Below are 23138 nucleotides of genomic sequence, written 5' to 3'. Positions count from 1 at the left end.
TCTAGATTAGTAGTTCTCAAATTTTGGGTGTCTGACCTTTTAACACTTCAAAAAGTTATTACAGACTCTAAAGAACTTTTATTCATGTGGGGTTATATTTGCCAGTATTTACTGTGTTAGAATTAAAACTAAGAAAATATTTAAATGTTTATTAAAAATAATAAACTCCTTACATATTAGTATATATAACACACTAATTTTTTATACAATATTTTTCTTTTTTCTGGTACGCGGGCCTCTCACTGTTGTGGCCTCTCCCGTTGCGGAGCACAGTCTCTGGACACGCAGGCTTAGTGGCCATGGCTCACGGGCCCAGCCGCTCCGCGGCTTGTGGGATCCTCCCAGACCAGGGCACAAACCCGCTTACTCTGCATCGGCAGGCGGACTCTCAACCACTGCGCCACCAGGGAGGCCCTTTATACAATTTTTAAAGGTTACACTCCATTTACAGTTACTACAAAATATTGACTGTATTCTGTGTATTGTACAATACGTCCTTGTAGCCTATCTTACACCCAATAGTTCCTACCTCCTGCTCTCCCACCCCTATATTGCCTGCTCTTGCCCACCCCCATCCCCCCAACTGGTAACCACTGGTTTGTTCTCTGTATCTGTGAGTCTGCTGCTTTTTTATGTGCACTAGTTTGTTGTATTTTTTAGATTCCACATATAAGTGATTTAATATAGTATTTGCCTTTCTTTCTTTGTCTGACTTATTTCATTTAGCATAATGCCCTCCAAGTCCATCCACTTTGCTGTAAATGGCAAAATTTTGTTCTTTTTTATGTCTGAGTAGTATTCCATTGTGTGTGTGTGTGTGTATATACATTCACACAGACACACTTTATCCATTCATCATTTGATGGACACTTAGGTTGCTCCCATATCTTGACAGTTGTAAATAATGCTGCTATGAACATTGGGGTGCATGTATCTTTTTGAATTAGTGTTTTTGTTTTTTCCGGATGTGTACCCAGGAGTGGAATAGCTGGGTCATATGGTAGTTCTATTTTTAGTTTTTTGAGGAACCTCCATACTGTTTTTCCACAGTGGCTACACCAATTTACATTCCCAGCAACAATGTACAAGTGTTCCCTTTTCTCCACATCCTTGCCAACATTTGTTATTTGTGTTCTTTTTGATGATAGCCATTTTGACAGGTGTGAGGTGATATCTCATTGTGGTTTTGATTTTCATTTCTCTGATGACTAGCGCTGTTGAGCATCTTTTCATGTGCCTGTTGGCCATTTGCATTTCCTCTTTGGAAAATTGCCTATTCAGTTCTTCTGCCCAATTTTTTATAATGTACTTTTTACTGAAAAAACTAATTTTTTAATAGTTCTGTTATTTCTTATTTATTTATGGTTGTGTCGGGTCTTAGTTGGGGGACACGGGATCTTTGTTGAGGCATGTGTGATCTTTCATTGCAGTGCGTGGGCTTCTCTCTAGTTGTGGCGTGCAGTCTTCTCTTCTAGTTGTGGCATGCGATCTTCTCTTCTAGTTGTGGTGCACAGGCTCCAGGGTACATGGGCTCTGTAGTTGTGGCACGTGGGGTCCAGAGCACGTGGGCGCTGATAGTTTGTGGCACACGGGTTCTCTAGTTGAGGCTTGTGAGCTCAGTAGTTGTGGTACACAGGCTTAGTTGCCCTGTGGCATGTGGGATCCTAGTTCCCCAACCAGGGATTGAACCCACATCCCCTGCATTGGAAGGTGGACTCTTTACCACTGGACCACCAAGGAAGTCCTGAAAAAACTAATATGTAAAAAAATTTATTGAAGTATAGTTGATTTACAATGTTGTATTAATTTCTGCTGTACAGCAAAATGACTCAGTTATATACACACACACATATATACTTTTTCATATTTTTTCTATTATGGTTTATTACAGGATATTGAATATAGTTCCCTGTACTGTACACTAGGACCCCCTGTTGTTTATCCATTATATATATATATATAATAGTTTGCGTCTGTTAATCCCAGACTCCCAGTCCATCTCTCGCCCACCTTGGCAACAACAAGTCTGTTCTCTATGAGTCTATTTCTGTTTTGTAGATAAGTTCATTGTGTCATATTTTAGATTCCACATACCAGTGATATCTTATGGTATTTGTACTTCACTTAGTACGATAATCTCTAGGTCCATCTATGTTGCTGCAAAGGGCACATTTTCATTCTTTTTTTAATGGCTGAGTAGTATTCCATTTGTGTGTGTATGTGTATTTGTGTGTGTATATATATATATATATATATACATATATGTATATATGTGCCACATCTTCTTTATCCACTCATCTGTCACTGCACATTTAAGTTGTTTTCATGTCTTGACTATTGTAAATGATGCTGCTATAAATATAGGGGTGCATGTATATTTTTGGATTATAGTTTCTCCCAGACATATGCCCAGGAATGGAATTGCTAGATCATAATGCAACTCTATTTTTAGTTTTATGAGGCACCTCCATACTGTTTTCTGTAGTGGCTGTACCAATTTACAGTCCCACCAACAGGATAGAAGGATTTCCTTTTCTCCACACCCTCTCCAGCATTTTTTTTTAACTTAAATTTTATTTTAATTAATTAATTAATTTATTCATTCATTCATTCATTTATTTATAGCTGCCCTGGGTCTTTGTTGCCTCACGCGCAGGCTTTCTCTAGTTGCAGTGAGCGGGGGCTACTCTGTTGCAGTGCATGGGCTTCTCATTGTGGTGGTTTCTTTTGTTGCAGAGCATGGGCTCTAGGCATGTGGGCTTCAGTAGTTGTGGTGTGTGGGCTTAGTAGTTGCGACATGCGGCAGCGTTTGTTACTTGTAGACTTTTAAAAATTATTTATTTTATTTTTGGCTGCGTTGGGTCTTAGTTGTAGTACACGGGATCTTCGTCGTGGCATGTGGAACCCTTCACGGCAGTGCACAGGCTCCTCATTTCAGTGTGTGGGCTTCTCTCTAGTTGTGGCCCATGTGCTCAGTAGTTGTGGCACACGGGCTTCGTTGCTCTGCAGCATGTGGGATATTAGTTCCCTGATCAGGGATCAAAATTGCATCCCCTGCATTGGGAGGCAGATTCTTTTTTTTTTTTTTTTTCTTCCAGTATGCGGGCCTCTCACTGTTGTGGCTTCTCCCATTGCGGGGCACAGGCCCGGACGCACAGGCTCAGTGGCCATGGCTCACGGGCCCAGCTGATCCGCAGCATGTGGGATCTTCCCGGACCGGGGCACGAACCCGTGTCCCCTGCATCAGCAGGCGGACTCTCAACCACTGCGCCACCAGGGAAGCCCTGGAGGCAGATTCTTAACCACTGGACCACCAGGGAAGTCCCGTTATTTGTAGACTTAAAAAAAAAAAATCTTTTAATTAATTAATTAATTAATTTTAATTTTTGGCTGCGTTGGGTCTTCATTCCTGCACGTGGGCTTTCCCTGGTTGTGGTGAGCCTGGGCTATTCTTTGTTGCGGTATGCACACTTCTCATTGCAGTAGCTTCTCTTGTTGCAGAGCACGGGCTCTTGGCCCACAGGCTTCAGTAGTCGTGGCACGTGGGCTTAGTAGTTGTGGCTTGCGGGCTCTAGAGCTCAGGCTCAGTAGTTGTGGCTCACGGGCTTAGTTGCTCCGCGGCATGTGGGATCTTCCTAGACCAGGGATCGAACCCGTGTCCCCTGCATTGGCAGGGGGATTTTTTTTTGCGGTACGTGGGCCTCTCCCTGTTGTGGCCTCTCCCGTTGCGGAGCACAGTCTCCGGACGCGCAGGCTCAGCGGCCATGGCTCACGGGCCCAGCCGCTCCACGGCATGTGGGATCTTCCTGGACCTGGGCACCAACCCACGTCCCCTGCATCCGCAGGCGGATTCTCAACCACTGCGCCACCAGGGAAGCCCTGGCAGGGGGATTTTTAATCACCGCACCACCAGAGAAGTCCCTGTAGACTGTTTAATGATGGCCATTCTGACTGGTGTGAGGTGGTACCTCACCGTTGTGAAAAAATTAAATTTCAAAACAGAAGAGATTTAGTGAGAAGAAGGAGGGACATTGTTTTATGTTTTTACAAGTCTCTGATGTCTAGCTTGTTGGAAGATAGCTGTATTCTTGTATCTCCGTCTGCATTCAGTCTTTTGCAATATGTCATTTTGGTTGACGTATATGAAGAAAATCCAGCCTCGGAGATATATAGTTGAAAAAGACAGAAGTATTTTAATATCTTATTTAGGTAATTGTGGGTATTCTTTGATATTATACCCAAACTCAACAAGTGGTAGTTTCTTAAAGGTTAGTTGCAATGTAGGTTAATTGTATGGTTTCATTAATATGAAACCATATTAATGAACTTTTGTACTTGGTGACATTAAAATTCATTTGTCTAGTACGTTGAATGGATCTTTTACCCATGTATGATTTTGAAACATCATGATTTAATCAATTTGGAAAATATTGGTTCATTTGGTTATTCAGCTCTTCCAGGTGTTTGATACAGTTAATTATACAGTTTTTAAAAATCACATTCATTAATACCACTACCATTTCATCAGGACAGTCTTAAAGTATTGAGAAGCCATCAAGCTCATAGGGGATACATGTTTTCAAAATTCTGACTTTAGCTAAAGTTTGAGTTTTATCATTTGCAACAAATACTTTCATTTGTTTTCTTTGAAGTCATAGGCTCACTTTGTTCATTTTCTTGAAAATATTGTACATACCCAAGTCTGAATAACCATAGTTTGCCTGTCAGTTGTTTACTTACATAATAGTAACAACATTGTAAACAATCATACTCTGATAAAAATTAATTTTAAAAAAAGAAATAATAGTATTCCATGAAAAAAGCAGCTAGTTCAGCTTGTAGCTCAGTTGCTTTTCCTTGAGACAATTATTGTATGATTATTATAAAGTGAGAGAAGTGCTTTATACTTCCCATTTTGATGCTTAGAATATTAAAAAGACTCAAAGTTGGAAATTTAATAAAATTATTAAATTTTACTGGTTTATCAAGGATATTCACAAGTAAAATTTATATTTTCCTTTTTAAACTCCAAATGTGGAGTGGTGGAGAAGATGATATTACTAGTATAGTTTGATGCCCCTGCCTTGATTTGTGCTAAGGCACTAGCAGTTATACCTATATTGCTTTTATCACCATTGTGAAACAGGCAGATAACATCTTGTTCTTATGAAAATACTTTCACTTCATAGACCTCCTGAGACCACATTTTGAGAACTGCTGTTTTAGATAGAGGATGCATTACATAGTTGAGCCTTGAACAACATGGAGGTTTTTCAATAGTAAATACTACAGTGTTACATGATCTGTGGTTGGTCGAATCTGTGGAATCCCCGATACAGGGGGAACTGCGGATAATGAAGGCTGATTATAAGTTATACTCGGATTTTCAACTGTGGGGAGGGTTGACGTCCTTAACCTTCTCATTGTCCAAGGGTCAACTCTATACCCAGAGATACTGAGATGAGGTGCTTTCTAGTTCAACTATAAGTAATTTGTTATGGAACTCAGGAGATATATATATATATATATATATATATATATATATATAGAGAGAGAGAGAGAGAGAGAGAGAGAGAGAGAGAGAGAGAGAGAGAGAGAGAGAGAGAGAGAGAGAAAGGTAATCAGGGACTAGATTATAAACGAACTTAAGTACCCTGATAGGGAGTGCAGAATTTATAGGCACTGGGGAGTCTTTGAAGGATTTTAAGGAGGAGGAGGGGTGTGTGTGTATGGTATGGGTGTGGGAGAGTGATGCCGTCACATTTGTATTTTTCAAAGATCACCCTTGTCACAGTGTGTTTTGTGGTAAGTGCAGTGGAAAATGATGAGGTTCCAAACTAAGGCACTGACTTGGTCATGCAGCCACAGAGGGCCAGGCTGTACAAACCAGTGCAGGGGTTAGAGCATGTCCTTCCTAAAGTAGAGGTAAGCCTAGCAGCATCTGTTTGGCTGGATGGGCAGGAGCACAATTAGCTGCTTCCATCACCATATCAGTTATAAGCTGTCCCCTCAAATAGCCTTGTATAGACAGTTTTCTCTGGAAACACTGAATATGCTCTAGAATCTCTTTTGCAAAAATGACTTCAAAGATAATCACTGGAGGGCTTCCCTGGTGGCGCAGTGGTTGAGAGTCCGCCTGCCAATGCAGGAAACACGGGTTCATGCCCTGGACTGGGAAGATCCCACATGCCGCGGAGTGGCTGGGTCTGTGAGCCATGGCCGCTGGGCCAGCGTGTCTAGAGCCTGTGCTCCGCAATGGAGAGGCCACGGCAGTGAGAAGCCCAAGTACTGCAAAAAAAAAAAAAAAGAAAGAAAGATAATCACTGGGGACTTCCCTGGTGGCACAGTGGTTAAGAATCTGCCTGCCAGTGCAGGGGACGCAGGTTTGAGCCCTGGTCTGGGAAGATCCCACATGCCGCCGAGCAGCTAAGCCCATGTGCCACAACTACTGAGCCTGTGCTCTAGAGCCTGTGAGCCACAACTACTGAGCCCACGCACCACAGGTACTGAAGCCCACGTGCCTAGAGCCCGTGCTCCACAACAAGAGAAGGTACCGCAATGAGAATCCCGCACACCACAATGAAGAGTAGCCCCCAAAGAGAAAGCCCGTGCACAGCAACAGACCCAATGCAGCCAAAAATAATAATAATAATAATAATAAATAAATAAATTTTAAAAAAGATAATCACTCTTTTGACTTCTATTACCATATGTTAGTTTTATCTGTTTTTGAATTTCATGTTAATAGGATATAGTGATATGCTTTGTGTCTTTTTGCTCAGCATTGTCTTTGAGACAACGAGGGGAAATGAGCTCCACTTCTTTTTTTTTTTTTTTTTTTTTTAAATATTTATTTATTTATTTGGCTGCCCCGGGTCTTACTCACGGCACATGCGATCTTCGTTGCCCTCGCGGGACCGTCTTTGCGGCATGTGGGATCTTTTAGTTGCGGCATGTGGGATGTAGTTCCCTGACCAGGGATCGAACCCGGGTCCCCTGCATTGGGAGCATGGAGTCTTAGCCACTGGACTACCAGGGAAGTCCCAGCTCCACTTCTTGATGGGAATTGCTGCAAATAATCTGTGGCCATGTTTAATCTACAACACTGGGCATTACGCTTCCTTGTTCCTTTCTTTTTTCTCTCCTGTTTCTCTCTTTCTGCCTCCTTCCGTCCCCTCCCTCCCTTCCTTCCTTTTATTTATTTTTATTTTTATTTTTTATTTCTCAATTGTATATATTTGTTTTTTTCTACAGAGGAAGAGGACAATAAAGTATTATGAACTGTTATTTGTATAAGTTTGTAAATTTTTTTAAGAAAGGACTTCAGAAAACAAGGCAGAGAATACATAGAACAATGACTACTTCCAAATAATTCAAATAGAACCAAGCTTTGATTTATAGGCTTGGTCAAATCAGTGCTAAACAGCTTCTCTAGGAAAAGTATTCAATGGATTTATCTACTTTGCTTTTCACTAACTTGTCAAATAAACTGTTTTTTATCTTTATTTTTAATTATAAAAGACACAGTGCACAAACTCAGATAACCCCCAGGTGTATAATGTAAAAAGGAGACATCCACCACACCATAACTACCAAAATTCCCATCCCCTAAGATAATTGCTGCTAAAAATTTAGAGAATCTCTCCTGACATTTTTTGAGCACATTTAGAAATCAAAAGCCTTTTCAGGTTCAAATGATGGCTTTGAATTTTCGTTAAGTATGAACAGTGTGGGAATTCACATTATTGCAGCAAATATCAGGTGTGAATTCACTGGAAATTGTTTTGAGATGTTACTTGGGGATCATAATAGCCAAAAAACGTTGAAAAATGAAAAAGGGTTTTTTTTAGGGAGTATGATTAGAAGAAAAATCATGGAATGATGCTGAAAGAGATCTAAAGGACCATGGAAATTAAAAGATAGAACACTTTACAGAACAAAATTTGACATATGGAAAGATCATTTTTTAAAATATTTAAGACTGTAACAAAATCCAGACTGTTCCCATGATTTCATCCTTTGACGTCATGTCTATTTCTCAGGCTTTTCTCAAGCTCTAAAGCACTGGCTAAGTGAATACTTAAGTAGAGATCATACATGGATGGCTTGGACTTTGTGTCTTGCCGTGTTTGCAGATTTTTTATTTACGCTGTAGTTGCCAACTAACATAACCCATATGTCTGTGGACTGAACGTAATTCATGTACATGTGGATTATATACACATACATTTATGGTCCCTAAATACAAAAGTGTATGAATTTCTTTCCTTGAAAATCAGAAAACTGGCAGTGCCTTGCCAAATTCCCACATGGCAACAATCCAGACAGGACCCAGCAGGAGTTCTCCCCGTTGCCCTAATCCTTGCCAGTCTGGTCTTAGACCGATCCCTGCCTGACCCTGCAGACCCCTGCCTCAGCCTCCTTGTGTGTCACTCTCTCAACAGGTTTAAGGATGTGTTATGCTGCAACTCCTACAGCATAACATGAAACCTGTTTAGTTTTAATCTGGACTAGGGATCAGGAAACCTGGGTTTCATTTCTGTCTTATTCACTTCGGATAGGTAAGGGTGGTTAAGCTGTCTCATGTCCCTTATCAAATGGGAAAAATACTGTTTTAGGTCAGAGTAATTTGAGGAGATGTAGATTCTATGGAAAATGAAAGTACTGTTTGTAATTTAGTTTGAACATTGAAACTTGTGTGTTTTTTAGACCTTAATTTGATCTGGTTTGCATGCCCGCTATTCATCTGATAATAGATTGTCATCTATTAATAATCTGATCGTTGCCCTACTCCCATGTTGTTACGCAGAACAGCAGGAACCACCCTGGCTATCCTGGCACTTCCAGCATGGACTTGACCACACTAACCAGTTCATGAAACTCTGTGCTCTGGAAATGGCCACGGTCAGTGAATCTGTACAATTTGGCTTCCAACCTGTTGGCCACTTCTTGTTCCTTCCAAGGAAGTAAAGGATCGTCGGTGGAGCCAAACTGCACAATGTGAGGGCAGTTGGCTTTGATCTTCTCCCACTGCCAGGGGCGGCTGAAGTATCCGCTTGCCCGTTCATTGTCATCCCCCAGGTCAGACGTGTACGCAGACACTAACACAATAGCACACACCCGGTGGGTCTCTGCATACCTCATGGCTGCAGTGGCCCTGGAACTGTGGCCTATGATGATGGTCTCCTTGTCACAGTGCAGCTCTGTCTGCATGAAGGGCAGCCAGATGCTCTCTCAAGCTGTGATTGGGTCAGGCATGTTTTTAGCCAAACACTGGAAACCAGGTATCTGCTCCAGCCCCCTCTTCACCCAGCTGTACCAGCCGTGGGTGGCCCCATCCCCACCCCTGTTCCCAGGGACAATCACACCCCCTTGCAGGGCGCCACCATGAGTGCAGCCAACCTCCCTTCCTTCCTTTTAAATTAAGGGGATAGTTTGTGGATTTTAAAAAATTGCCTCTCCTTGTCTTTCTTCTTGAAATTCATGTTAGAACACAGCTTACTTGTAAAGGATGTCTACTGTGATTTCTTGGTGTGGCCAAGGACCAGATAGATGTTTTCAGGTCTTGACTTTGCGGCTGCTTTTCAACTTACGTTTATAGTACCAAACATCTGTTAATGCTGGAGAGATTAGTTTCTTCTACAGGTGATTTTGGTCTTTTTTTTTTAAATCCTTTTTTTTTTTTCTTTTTTTTATAATTGCTGAGACTTAATGTGGGCCTCTCACTGTTGTGTTCTCTCCCTTTGCGGAGCGCAGGCGCCGGATGCGCAGGCTCAGTGGCCATGGCTCACAGGCCCAGCCACTCTGTGGCATGTGGGATCTTCCCGGATCAGGGCACGAACCCGTGTCCCCTGCATCGGCAGGTGGACTCTAAACCACTGCGCCACCAGGGAAGCCCCGTTCTGGTCCTTTTATGGGCTCTCTTCCTGGCCCTTCAATGCCTTGTTAGTCATCCACAGTTACTAAAGTGGGCCCAAAATGACAACTTTTTTTTCTAAGGTGCTCAGTGAAGTCAGGAAGGGAAAGCCTCCCTATCAGGAGAAGGTGTCTGGATTGCAGTTGTCTTTAGTAGACAGTATTTTTTTTTTTTTTTTTTTTTTTGTGGTATGCGGGCCTCTCACTGTGTGGCCTCTCCCGTTGCGGAGCACAGGCTCCGGACGCGCAGGCCTAGCGGCCATGGCTCACGGGCTTAGTCGCTCCGCGGCATGTGGGATCTTCCCGGACCAGGGCACGAACCCGTGTCTCCTGTATCGGCAGGTGGATTCTCAACCACTGCGCCACCAGGGAAGCCCAGTAGACAGTATTTTTATATGTGAAGTAAATAAGAATCTTGGGCAAGGTGCAGATCTTAGTGACCTATCAGCCCATCAGGATGAATCAGCTCAAGTCCTAGATGAGGTGACAACGTCAGCACAATGAGCCCTTTGCCCTGAGTTTATTGTGCCTCTCTTAAGGTAGCTGTCATAGCCCTTATTTTAGAGAAAAGTCAGTCATTCTTCAAGATTCAGCTGACTTTAACATTATTTATTTTGGAGGGGGAAGGTCACTTTCAGTATAGGTGCACCATTGGAAGTGGCATGTGGCTGTTTTTCACATTATAGCCATTTTGATGTGCCGAAGTGTTAAAGTTATTAGCATCTTAAAACTTGTCTCCAGATGACTAGAGGCTATTCTGTGTCTCTAAGTAAGTTTAATTGTCTTGGGTGCCAGACAAGTAGATTTGTTAACTGTAGTTTCTGATTTATCTATTGCTCAAACCAGTGATAATTTGATAGGAATAGGAACTCAGAGGTGGCATTTTATTGCAAAAGATGGATGTTGGTTGCTAAATGCAGTTGATTAGAAGGCTAGGACAAAGTATTTGTTTTTCTGGTGACAGGGTCATTATTAAGGCTTTGTAGAATGTGCAACTAGTCAGATGACTGAACTAAATCTTCCTACTCCTGTGAGGTTATCTTTAAGGCATTGAGAGTGCCTCACAGAACTCTTATTAACTATGGTACTCTCACAGGTGTTTGCAGCTTCGTCAGATTAGCCTGGTGGCTCTGGTACGTGAGGCACTCCTCAGTGCAATACTAGTAGCCAGAGTTTTGGTAATTGCTGCTGCCTGAGAACATTGGATCTGAAACCCACAGACCTAGAGAACAGTCTTGCCAGATAAGATTGACATCTTAATTTTCTGAGGGCAAATTTTACCTTCAGAGAAAGGAAGGGAGCTTTCTGAGAATACAAGGCAGATTGTTAGAATGAGGAAGAGAACATAGGGTTTTGAAGCCTGGCCATTTTATTGGCTGTAGAAATAAGTTTTTTGGTTTTGTTTATTTGTTTTTTGGCTGCATTGGGTCTTCGTTGCTGCGCGCAGGCTTTCTCTAGTTGCGGAGAGTGGGGGCTACTCTTTGTTGTGGTGTGCAGGCTTCTCATTGTGGTGGCTTCTCTTGTTGCGGAGCATGGCCTCTAGGCATACGGGTTTAAGTAGTTGCAGCACATGGGCGCAGTAGTTGTGGCTCTAGTGCTCAGGCTCATTAGTTGTGGTACACGGGCTTAGTTGCTCCACGGCATGTGGGATCTTCCTGGGCCAGGGATCAAACCCTTGTCCCCTATGTTGGTAGGGGGATTCTTAACCACTGCACCACCAGGGAAGTCCCTAGAAATAAGTTTTTAAAAACCTAACACCTTAGAGGTAGTACTTGGCTTTGTGAATGAAGCAAACAATTAGAAAACTGTTACAGTGCTTATTATGTGTCAGACACTATTTGGCATTGGAGGCATATATGAACAAGACAGACAAGATTTCTGCCCTCAAAGAGCTTACATTCTTGTTTGAGAAGATAGACAGTTTTCAAATAAATAATTACAGAGTATAGTGCTATGAAGAAAATTGATATGATGATGTGATTTGAGAGTAAGGGAGAAGGGGATACTTCAGATTGGGTGGTCAGACCTCTTCATATTGACATATGAACTCTTAATTGAAGGGAGGCAGAACCAGCATTTCCTGATGAAAGACAACTGTTCTGGGCAGGAGGAAAAACAAATACAAAGGACTTGTGGGAAGTATGTGTTTTGGTATGTTCAAGAGTAGGCAGGGGCCAGATTTTATGAGGCTCTGTAGACCTTGCTTGGGATGATGGGAAGCCACTGGTGGAAGGAAGCTGGTTGAGCAAGTAATCGGAATTACATGTTAAAAAGATCACTCATAACATAACATTGTAAATCAACTATACTTCAATTTTAAAAAAAATCACTCTTGATTTTTCTGGGGAGAACAGATAGCAGGATGCCCAGAGCAGAAGTAGAATGATTAGTTAAGAGGCTATTGCATTTTATTTAAAAACTGCAATTATATGGAGGTAAAAGAGGATGGAAGGCAGAAGGGAATTCAACTTCTTTCAGAAAGTATTTCACTTTTAATTTTGATAAGATTACAGATAGGGCAAGAAAACTATTATAGCAATAAGTACTAGTGTGTGCTTTGAATTATGTTGTTCTTGATTCTCTGACTCAGACCTGGAGAGTGACTTTTTGGTGTGGCAAGGCTCTCAGCCTGAACCTACCCTGCTCACTTAAAAATCCCACACGGGGGGCTTCCCTGGTGGCGCAGTGGTTGAGAGTACGCCTGCCGATGCAGGGGACATGGGTTCGTGCCCCGGTTTGGGAAGATCCCACATGCCGCGGAGCAGCTGGGCTCGTGAGCCATGCCCACTGAGCCTGCATGTCCGGAGCCTGTGCTCCGCCACGGGAGAGGCCACAACAGTGAGAGGGCCGCGTACGGCAAAAAAAAAAAAAAAAAAAAAAAAAAAATCCCACACATCTGGGCATGACTTGAGGGCCTGTAGGGAAAGGCAACCCAACCAGTAATTTCTTTGCATGAGGGAGAACAAGGCATTTCCTGGGGAAAAAGTTCACCATGCAGCCATGTTTCAGGACCAAGATTGGCAGTGAAAAGGGGAAGCGCAATATCCTTTGGTCATGCCTCCCAATCCTAACCAAACTACCATACGTCTCTAATGCCAAAACCCTGGGAGGAAGGGGCCATAAAAAAACTAGAAGAGCTTTTTCATAGAAATCTGTGTAAGATATTGGGAAGGTGGACTTCTGATGTGATATCCACAGGATAGAGTTGTAAGACAAAATTATAAGTTAGGGATACTCCTCACTGTGTAGAGCCCAGTGGGGTTTAGGTTTTTGAGGGCTTCCAAGAACACAGGCTGGCTTGCGCATATTAAGGGTTCCGGTGGTGGCACTCAGCACTCTGGGTTGCTAAAGTGGATTAAGCAGCAGCCAGCCCTCAGAGTCCCATAAGAGCAATAATATTAAATATTGCAGTTGGAGTGAGGAGATATTAAATTATGTGTTTGCAATACTTATTTCTACTCATAGAAGAAAATTCTGTCTCTGGTCTCTCTACTTTTGCTTTGCATCTACCAAGAGATATTCTAGATCTGCTAGCTCAGTTTCTAGATTTGTCTTGTGTGGAAGGATAATGGGTAAAAAACAGCTGAAGAATTTCAAGGAGTAAGACTGGATGATTTGTTTGTATTAGAAAGTGGACCAGGAACTGCTTATAAGTAGAGGGGATCAACAGAGGGGAAAGGAGCCAAATGAATAGTGTTTTATTGTGAATTGAGAGTAGGGATGGATATAGAGGGTTCAGCACAAGTTGTAGGGTTATAAGAAATATTGTGAGCAAAAGGAATTGGGAAAGAAGATATTAAGAAGCTGATTTGAAATTGATCTCTTTATTTTCTTTGAGAGTCTCAATATATTAACATTGAAATTGCTTTTAACTTACCTTTTTTTTTTTTTTTCGAGGTTAGACTTGTTACTTATATGTGACGCCATTCCAGCACTGGACTCATGGACGCTGAACATTTATTCAGGTAATAATAGGTAACATTTATGGAATACTTCTTATGTGCCAGGCAACAAACTAAGTGCTTTACCCTTGATCTCATTTAATCCTCACATAATCTCATAAGGTTGGGAGTGTTATTGCACCCATTTAATAGATGAAGAGATTGAGACACAGTATATCAAGATTGAATTCATCTGAATTAAAAAATGGAAAAAGGCTACTGTAATAGTCAAAGTGAGAGATGATGGTAGCTTGGGTTAGGTGATGTCATTTCTTACGTGGCATAAATATCATGAATGTAAAATGGTTTTGATTGGCTGTACTTCACCCTCATTTCCATAACTTTTCCTCATTGCTGAATACATCATGCTTTTAGTTTGTCTTTTTTTTTTTTTTTTTTTGGCTGCATTGGGTCTTTGTTGTTGTGCATAGGCTTTCTCTAGTTGTGGTGAGCAGGGGCTACTCTTTGTTGTGGTGTGCGGGCTTCTCATTGCGGTGGCTTCTCGTTGCAGAGCACAGGCTCTAGGCACGTGGGCTTCAGTAGTTGCAGCACGTGGGCTCAGTAGTTGTGGCAGGCGGGCCCTAGAGCGTTTAGGCTTCAGTAGTTGTGGCATGTGGGCTCAGTAGTTATGGCGCGTGGGCTCTAGAGCACAGGCTCAGTAGTTATGGCGCATGGGCTTAGCTGCGCCACAGCATGTGGAATCCTCCCGGACCAGGGATCTAACCCTTGTCCCCTGCATTGGCAGGAGGATTCTTAACCACTGCACCACCAGGGAAGTCCTTTTAGTTTGTCTTTAAAACAGTGGAAATATCTTTTGGTAAAGAAAAATTCAGTTTAGGGTTTGTTGTTTTAAATTTTATTTATTTTTGGCAGTGTTAGGTCTTTGTTGCTGTGTGCGGGCTTTCTCTAGTTGTGGCGAGCGGGGGCTACTCTTCGTTGCGGTGTGTGGGCTTCTCATTACAGTGGTTTTTCTTGTTGCAGAGCACAGGCTCTAGGTGAGCGGGCTCAGTAGTTGTGGCTCGCGGGCTTTTTGAACTTTTTAGAAAGTAGATAAAAAGTTTTGCAGTAGTTTATATTTTTTGAGTAAATATCTACAAAAGGTAGATATCTATAATTGGGGCATTCTTTAGAGGTGATTAATATAGATAATCGAGATTTTTTTGTTGATTTCATCACACTTGAGATACTCTTCACAAGTATTTTCAAGTTTAAGGAACCTTATTAGGGTTTCTTGTAGGAGCTTTTTTTGGTGTGTCTAAATGCTTGTTTACAGATTGTAGTACTTGACAGAACTGGCAGGGTGTCTTGCACTACCGACTGAAGATCAGTCAAAAATGAAGATTGAGGGCTTCCCTGGTGGCGCAGTGGTTGAGAGTCCGCCTGCCGATGCAGGGGACACGGGTTCGTGCCCCGGTCCGGGAAGATCCCACGTGCCGCGGAGCAGCTGGGCCCGTGAGCCATGGCCGCTGAGCCTGTGCGTCCGGAGCCTGCGCTCCGCAACGGGAGAGGCCACAACAGTGAGAGGCCCGCGTACCACAAAAAAAAAAAAAAAAAAATGAAGATTGAGCATCTCTGAAATTATAATGTAGGTTAAATGGAAGTTTCCTTTTTTTAAAATTTTATTTATTTATTTATTTGGCTGCATTGGGTCTTAGTTGCAGTGCACAGGCTCTTCGTTGCAGCACGTGGGCTTCTCTCTAGCTGTATTGTGCAGACTCCAGAGCGCGTGGGCTCAGTAGTTGTGGTGCATAGCCTTAGTTGCCCCGTGGCATATGGGATCTTAGTTCCCAGACCAGGGATAGAACCCATGTCCCTTGCATTGGAAGGTGGATTCTTAACTACTGGACCCCAGGGAAGTCCCCCTGGAAGTATTTTTTTTAATTTTAAAAAATTTATTTATTATTTTTGACTGTGTTGGGTCTTCATTGCTGCTTGTGGGCTTTTCTTTAGTTGCAGCAAGAAGGGGCCACTCTTTGTTGTGGTGTGTGGGCTTCTCATTGCGGTGGCTTCTCTTGTTGCGGAGCACAGACAGGCTCTAGGCACGCAGGCTTCAGTAGTTGTGGCAAGGGGGCTCAGTAGTTGTGGCCCGTGGGCTCTAGAGCACAGGTTCAATAGTTGTGATACACAGGCTTAGTCATTCCGCGGCATGTGGGATCTTCCGGACCAGGGATCGAACACGTGTCCCTTGCATTGGCAGGCAGATTCTTAACCACTGTGCCACGAGGGAAATCGTGGAAGTATTTTTAAGTTTACAAAAATTCAAATTTATATGCTCTTTGAGTGGTTCTCTATGTTTTATGTTGCCAAGAATTTCCTGTACACTCAGCAAGGTAAAGTAAAACTGCTTTCTTACTACCTTATCAATTATTGAGTTGCCAGCATGCGTACATTGCCCTATCATATTTTTCAAAAAAGAGCTTAATTGAGGCTTTTAATAATTGACATACAGTAAACTGTACATATTAAAACGTACAATTTGTTAAATTTTGACATGTGTTCACTGTAAAACTGTCACCACAATCAAGACATAATGAAGGTCTCCAGAGCCCCTTGCCCTCTCCCCGCTCCCAGCCCCAACACCTTGGACCCAGGACCCGCTCTGGGAGGAGGGTTGGGCCGGGTTCACCCCTCCCTGCCCCCAAGCTCCCACTCCCTGAGGAATTTCTACACTGGGGTGTCCCAGCCTGGGATCCCCCCTTCATCTCTGTCGGCTACGTGGACGACACGCAGTTTGTGCGGTTCGACAGCGATGCCCCGAATCCAAGGATGGAGCCGCAGGTGCCATGGGTGGAGCAGGAGGGGCCGGAGTATTGGGATCGGAACCCGCGGATCTACAAGCACCATGCACAGACTTTCCGAGTGGACCTGAACACCCTGCGCAACTACTACAACCAGAGCGAGGCCGAATCTCTTCAGCCCACTGTCCTCATGGCATCATTGTTGGCCTGGTTCTCTTGGTGGTCACTGGAGCTGTGGTGGCTGGAGCTGTGATCTGGAGGAAGAAGCACTCCAGGCAGCGACAGTGCCCAGGACTGTGATGTTATCTTTCACCAGTCCTAAAGAGCTGTTTCCTGTATTATTCTTTCCATCTTTTCCAAAGAACCCAAAACTGGAAAAGAACAAGAATTAAACCCTGGAAGTCCCAGTGCTGATCAGACCACACACCTGAGCAGACTGGAGAGTTTTGGCACTGCGTCTAGACAGCACAGAGACCAGGGAGTCCTAAACTTTAATTTGCATAAGAATCATCGGGACATCTTGGTAAGATTCAGAAGGTCTGTAGTAGGACATGGGATTCTGTATTATAACAAGGTTGGTGCTGATTCTGCTCACTTTCAGATCACATTTAGTAGCAAGAACGTAGACCAGGATTCCCACATGGCTGTGCACCAGCCTTACCTGTAGGGCTTGTTGAATAAGCAAGTCTTGGGCTCCGTGCCCAGCATTCTGAGATGATGGGTCTGGGAAGAAACCTGAGTATTTTGCAGCAATCCTTACAAGCAATCTTGGGATTTAGCTGGATTGGGAACCACTGAGGTCAGTGATCAGAGAGCGCTCAGGTTGGGGAGGAGCCTTAAATCCACACTTAAACTTTGTTTTTTCCTGGGAAGAAAAGGGCAAGACATATGCTGGAGACACATGTTGGTTTTTCTACCCTGGGGTATGTAGCCAGGTGGAAGACTGACGAAGTGTTATCAGCTCAAGATAATGAAAATCTATGAATCCTTGCTCTCTGAAACTATTCCCTGGATGGATTTCTCACTCATTCCTTGGTATAAACAATGGAATACAAAAAAAAAAAAAAAAAAAAGACATAATGAATATATTTATCACCTCCACAAGTTTTCTTATCCCCATTTGTTATCCTTCTCCCAACCTCTGTGGTCTCCTGGCAACCACTGATCAATTTTCTGTCACTGTAGAATAGTTTGCATTGTCTAGAATTTTATATAAAGGAAATCATAAAGTATATACTCTCATGTTTACTTAATTTTGGTTTGGCTTTTTTAATCAAGCTAATTATTTTGAGATTCATGTATGTTGTTGCATATATCAATAGTTCATTCCTTTTTATTGCTGAGTAGTGATCTTTTGTATAGCTATAACACAATTTGTTCATTCATTCACTTACTGATGGACATTTGGGTTTATTCCGGTTTTCGGCAGTTACAGATAAAGTTATGCTATGAATATTTGTGTACAAATCTTTGTATGGGCATATACTTTATTTTTCCCTCCAAGTTAATTTCTTTCTTTATTTTTTCTTTATTTTTTTGATGTGAATTCACGTAGCATACAATTAACAATTTTAAAGTGTACAGTTCATTGGTATTTAGTATATTTACATTGTTCTGCAATCACTAGCACTTTCTAGATCCAAAACTATTTCATTATTCCATAAACCACCCCATGCCCATTAATTAATCATTCCCCATTCTCTCTTCCCCCCATCCCTTGGTAACTTCTAATCTGCTTTCTGTCTCTATGGATTTGCCTAGTCTGGATATATAATATAAAAGGAATCAGACAATATGTGAACTTTTGTGACTGGCTTCTTTCATTTAACATAATGTTTTCATGGTTCATCCAAGTTTTAGCATGTATCAGTACTTTGTTCTTTTTTGGGGGGTGTGCCACGTGGCTTGCGAGATCTCAGTTCCCCCACCAGGAATTGAACCTGGGCCATGACAGTAAAAACCTGGAATCCTAACCACTAGGCCACCAGGCAACTCCCAGTACTTTGTTCTTTTTTATGGCTGAATAATATTCTGTTGTGTGGTGGATATATCACATTTTGTTTATCCATTCATCAGTTAGTGGACTTTTAGGTTGTTTCCACTTTAGGGTACTGTGAATAATGCTGCTATGAACAATTATGTACAAGTTTTTGTGTGGAAATATGCTTTCATTTCTCTTGGCTATAAACCTAGAAGTCTAATTGCTGGATCATATGGTAGCTATGTTTAACTTTCTGAGGAACTGTCAAACTGCTTTCAAAGTGGTTGCATGATTTTACATTCCCACCAACAACGTTTGAGAGTACCAATTTGTCTATCATCATCAAACGTCTTATTGTCTGTCTTTTTGAGTCCAGCCATCCTAGTGGGTGTGAAGTAGTATCTCATTATGGTTTTGATTTGCATTTTCCTGGTGACCAGTGATGTTGAGCATCTTTTTTTTGTGTGTGGTATGAGGGCCTCTCACCCCCGCGGCCTCTCCCGTTGCGGAGCACAGGCTCCAGACACGCAGGCCTAGCGGCCATGGCTCATGGGCCCAGCCGCCCCGCGACATGCGGGATCCTCCCGGACCGGGGCACAAACCCATGTCCCCCGCATCAGCAGGCAGACCCTCAACCACTGCGCCACCAGGGAAGCCCATGTTGAGCATCTTTTCACGTACAAATTGGCCATTTGTATATCTTTTTTGAAAAATGTATATTTATTTAAATCCTTTGTCTTTAAAAAAATTGGATAACTTGTCTTTTTATTATTGAGTTGTAAGAGTTCTGGGTACACGTTCCTTATCAGATGTATACTTTGCAAATATTTCTTCCATGGGTTGTTTTTTCACTTTCTTGATGGTATTGTTTACAGACAAAAGTTTTAAATTTGATTAAGTCCACTTAATCTATTTTTTTCTTTAAGAGTTTTATGGTTTTAGCTCTTACATTTAGGTCTGTGATCCATTTTGAGTTAATTTTTGTGTATGGTGTGAGGTATGGTTCCAACTTTTTCTTTTTTTTTTTTTTGTGGTACACGGGCCTCTCCCTCTTGTGGCCTCTCCCATTGCAGAGCACAGGCTCCGGATGCACAGGCTCAGCAGCCATAGCTCACGGGCCTAGCCGCTCTGTGGCATGTGGGATCTTCCCAGACCGGGGCACAAACCTGTGCCCCCTGCATCGGCAGGCAGACTCTCAACCACTGCACCACCAGGGAAGCCCTCCAACTTTTTCTTTTATGTACAGATATCCACTTGTCTCATTGCTGCATGTTGAAAAGACTGTCTTTGGCCTATTTTTTTTTTTTTTTTTTTTTTTTTTGTGGTACGCGGGCCTCTCACTGTTGTGGCCTCTCCCTTTGCAGAGCGCAGGCTCCGGACGCACAGGCTCAGCGGCCATGGCTCACGGGCCCAGCCGCTCCGCGGCATGTGGGATCTTCCCGGACCAGGGCACGAACCCGTATCCCCTGCATTGGCAGGCGGATTCTCAACCACTGCGCCACCAGGGAAGCCCTGGCCTATTTGATTGTCTTGGCACCTTTGTCAAAAATCAGCTGACCGTAAATGTAAGGATTTATTTCTGGACTTTCAATGCTAGTCCACTACAATACTGTTTTGATTACTATAGCTTTGTGTAGTTAGTTGAACTTGGGAAATGTGAGTCCTCCAATTTTGTTGTTCTTTTTAAAGATTATGTTGTTTGTTCTAGGTCCCTTGCATTTCCACGTGAATTTTAGGAGCAGTTTGTCATTTTATGCAAAAAAAAAAAGCCAGCCAGGATTTTGATAGGGATTGCTTTGAATCTGTAGATCAGTTTTGGGAGTGTTACCATCTTAGCAATAAGTCTTCCAATTGATGCACATAGGATGGATTTACTCTTATTTAGATATTATTTCATTTCTATCAATAGTTCATGATTTTCAATATACAAGTTACATGTTTTAACCCTACCCCATTACACTTCTTTTGTTAAATTTATAACTAAGTATTATTTTTGTTACTATTGTAAATTTTTCCCCCCTTAACTTCACTTTTGAGTTGTTCATTGCTTGTGTATAGAAATACAATCAATTTTTATATATTGACCTTGTATCTTGCAGCCTTGTTGAACTTGTTTATTAGTTTTTAGTGGATTTCTTCGGGTTGTCTAGATACAAGATCTTGTCATCTGCAAATAGAGATTGTATTTATTTCTTCTTTTCCAGTCTGGATGCCTTTTCTTTCTTCTTAGTGCTTCATTGCCTTAGCTAGAACCTTCAGTGCAAAAGTTTATGTCTTTGTCTTGTTACTGAGCTTAGGATAAATGCATTCAGTCTTTAAGTAGGATATTATTTATGGGGTTTTGCAGATTCCTTTTATGAAATAGAGTTATTCCCTTAGTGGTCCTGGGGATTACAATTGACATCTTAATTTATAACAATGTAGTTTAATTTAATACTAACTCAGTTACAGTCATGTGCAAAACTTTGTGCCTGTATAGCTCTGTTCCCTCTTCTTTCTTTTGTTCTATTACATACAAATTACATCTTTTTACATTGTGTGCCCATCAACACAGGTTTATAATCATAGCTTTATTTAGTTGTCTTTTAAATCAGATAAACAAAAAGTTACAAACAAAACATTTATTTATACTATCTTTTACATTTACTTATATAGTTACTTTTACCAGTACTTTTAATTTTTTTGTTTGGATTTGAGATACTGCTTTAGAGTCCTTTTATTTCAGCCTGAGTGACTCTCTTTAGTATTTCTTGTAGACTAGATCTGCTAGTGATGAGTTCTTTCATTTTTATCTAGGAATGTCTTAATTTCTCCTTTGTTTTTGAAGGATAGTTTTGCTGGAGATAGAATTCTTGGTTGATATTCTTTTTCTTTTAGCACTTTGAATAAATCTTCCCATTGCCTTCTGACCTCCATGGTTTTTGATGAGCTTCCTGGTTTTGCAGATTTAGTGTTTGAGAAAAATTTGGCCATTATTTCATTAAATATCCTTTCTTTCCCTTTCTCTCCTGTCATGGGACTCCCAATATGAATTGTTAGGCTTTGTTCTTTGGCTTTGTTCATTTTTCTTTATTCTTTTTTCTTTCTGTTCCTCAGACAGATCTAGCCTAATTGACCTAGCTTCAAGTTTGTTGATTATTCCTTCTTCCTGCTCAGGCCTTGTGTTGAACTCTCTCTACTGATGTTTTTCATTTCCATGTTTCCAACTCCAAAATTTCCATTTGTGGTTCCCTTTGTAATTTCTGTCTTTCTATTAATATTCTATTTTTGGTGAGATATTTTTTTCGTACTTTTTCTTTAGTACTTTAGTCATAGTTATCTTAACATTTTTGATTTTTTTTCCTCCCTCCCTCTTTCCTTTTTTGATCTTATTTAAAATGGCTGATCTTATTTTAAAAGTCTATCTAAATCCAATGTTTGGGCTCCCTAAGTGAGTTTCTGTTGGCTGCCATTTTTCCTTGTGGGCCATACATTCTGCTTCAAAGAAATGTTGTTATATTGCTTCTTGTATAGTATAAGATTTTACAATACTATACTTCTGTTTCTTCCCTCCTGGTCATACATTCACTTGCATATATAAATTGTACAATATATTTTAAATTATTCTTGCTTTGAATAGTTGAGTATTTTAAAAAGATATTTAAATAACGAAGAGTTTTTTCTGTTTACCCACATTGTTACCACTTATGCTCTTAACTCCTTTATGTAGATCTAGATTTTCATCTGTTATCATATTCATTCATCTTGAAGGATTAGTACAGGTCTGCTGGTGATTAATTCTTTCAGCTTTTGTATGTCTGAAAAGTTTTATTTATTTTAAATAAAAAAGTTTTATTTTATTTACTTTATTTTGCCTTCATTTTTGAAAGATACTTTCTGTGAGTACAGAATTTTTGGTTGACAGTTTTTTTTTTCTTTCAGTCCTTTAAGATACCACTCCATTGTCTTCTGACTTGAATAGTTTCCAGCGAGAATTCTGTTGTTATCTTCATCTTTGTTCCTCTATAGATAATAATTCCTTTTTCTCTGGCTACTTTTTTTTTATTCATTTATTTTATTTGTTTATTTTTGGCTGCATTGCGTCTTTGTTGCTGCACACAGATTTTCTCTAGTTGCGGCGAGCGGGGGTACTCTTTGTTGCAGTGTGCCGGCTTCTCATTGCGGTGGCTTCTCTTGCTGCAGAGCACAGGCTCTAGGCACTCGGGCTTCAGTAGTTGTGGCTCATGGGCTCTAGAGCACAGGCTCAGTAGTTGTGGTACACGGGCTTAGTTGCTCCACGGCATGTGGGATCTTCCTGGACCAGGGCTTGAGCCCATGTTCCCTGCATTGGCAGGACTCTTAACCACTGCACCAGAAGGGAAGCCCTTTCTCTGGCTACTTTTTTTTTTTTTTTTTTTTGCGATACGCGGGCCTCTCACTGTTGTGGCCTCTCCTGTTGCAGAGCACAGGCTCTGGACGCACAGGCTCAGCAGCCATGGCTCACGGGCCCAGCTGCTCCACGGCATGTGAGATCTTCCCAGACCAGGGCATGAACCCATGTCCCCTGCATCGGCAGGCGGACTC

At 41.7% G+C, this 23138-nt stretch overlaps 1 protein-coding gene and 1 pseudogene across 28 annotated transcripts in view; one reads left to right on the top strand and one right to left on the bottom strand.

The window, feature by feature from the left end:
* R3HDM2 (R3H domain containing 2) overlaps nt 1-23138 on the top strand; it is a 157168-nt gene that overhangs the window by 30089 nt on the left and 103941 nt on the right. For 15 of the 28 annotated variants that reach the window (XM_059080150.2, XM_059080147.2, XM_059080145.2 and 12 more), the window contains exon 2: nt 13818-13880. The gene's annotated coding sequence lies outside the window, so the exon portion shown is untranslated. Of the gene's footprint in view, nt 1-8809; nt 9001-13812; nt 13881-16956; nt 17132-23138 lie in introns of those variants that run through there. The other 13 variants (XM_059080141.2, XM_067009613.1, XM_067009586.1 and 10 more) reach the window with 9 other exon arrangements.
* On the bottom strand, nt 8830-9389 carry LOC131766189 (putative hydrolase RBBP9 pseudogene; annotated as a pseudogene).

Source organism: Kogia breviceps, chromosome 12 (genome assembly GCF_026419965.1).
Source record: "Kogia breviceps isolate mKogBre1 chromosome 12, mKogBre1 haplotype 1, whole genome shotgun sequence".
NCBI lineage: Eukaryota > Metazoa > Chordata > Mammalia > Artiodactyla > Physeteridae > Kogia > Kogia breviceps.
Note: the sequence above shows the minus strand (reverse complement) of the source record. Positions and strands in the feature narration are given on the sequence as shown.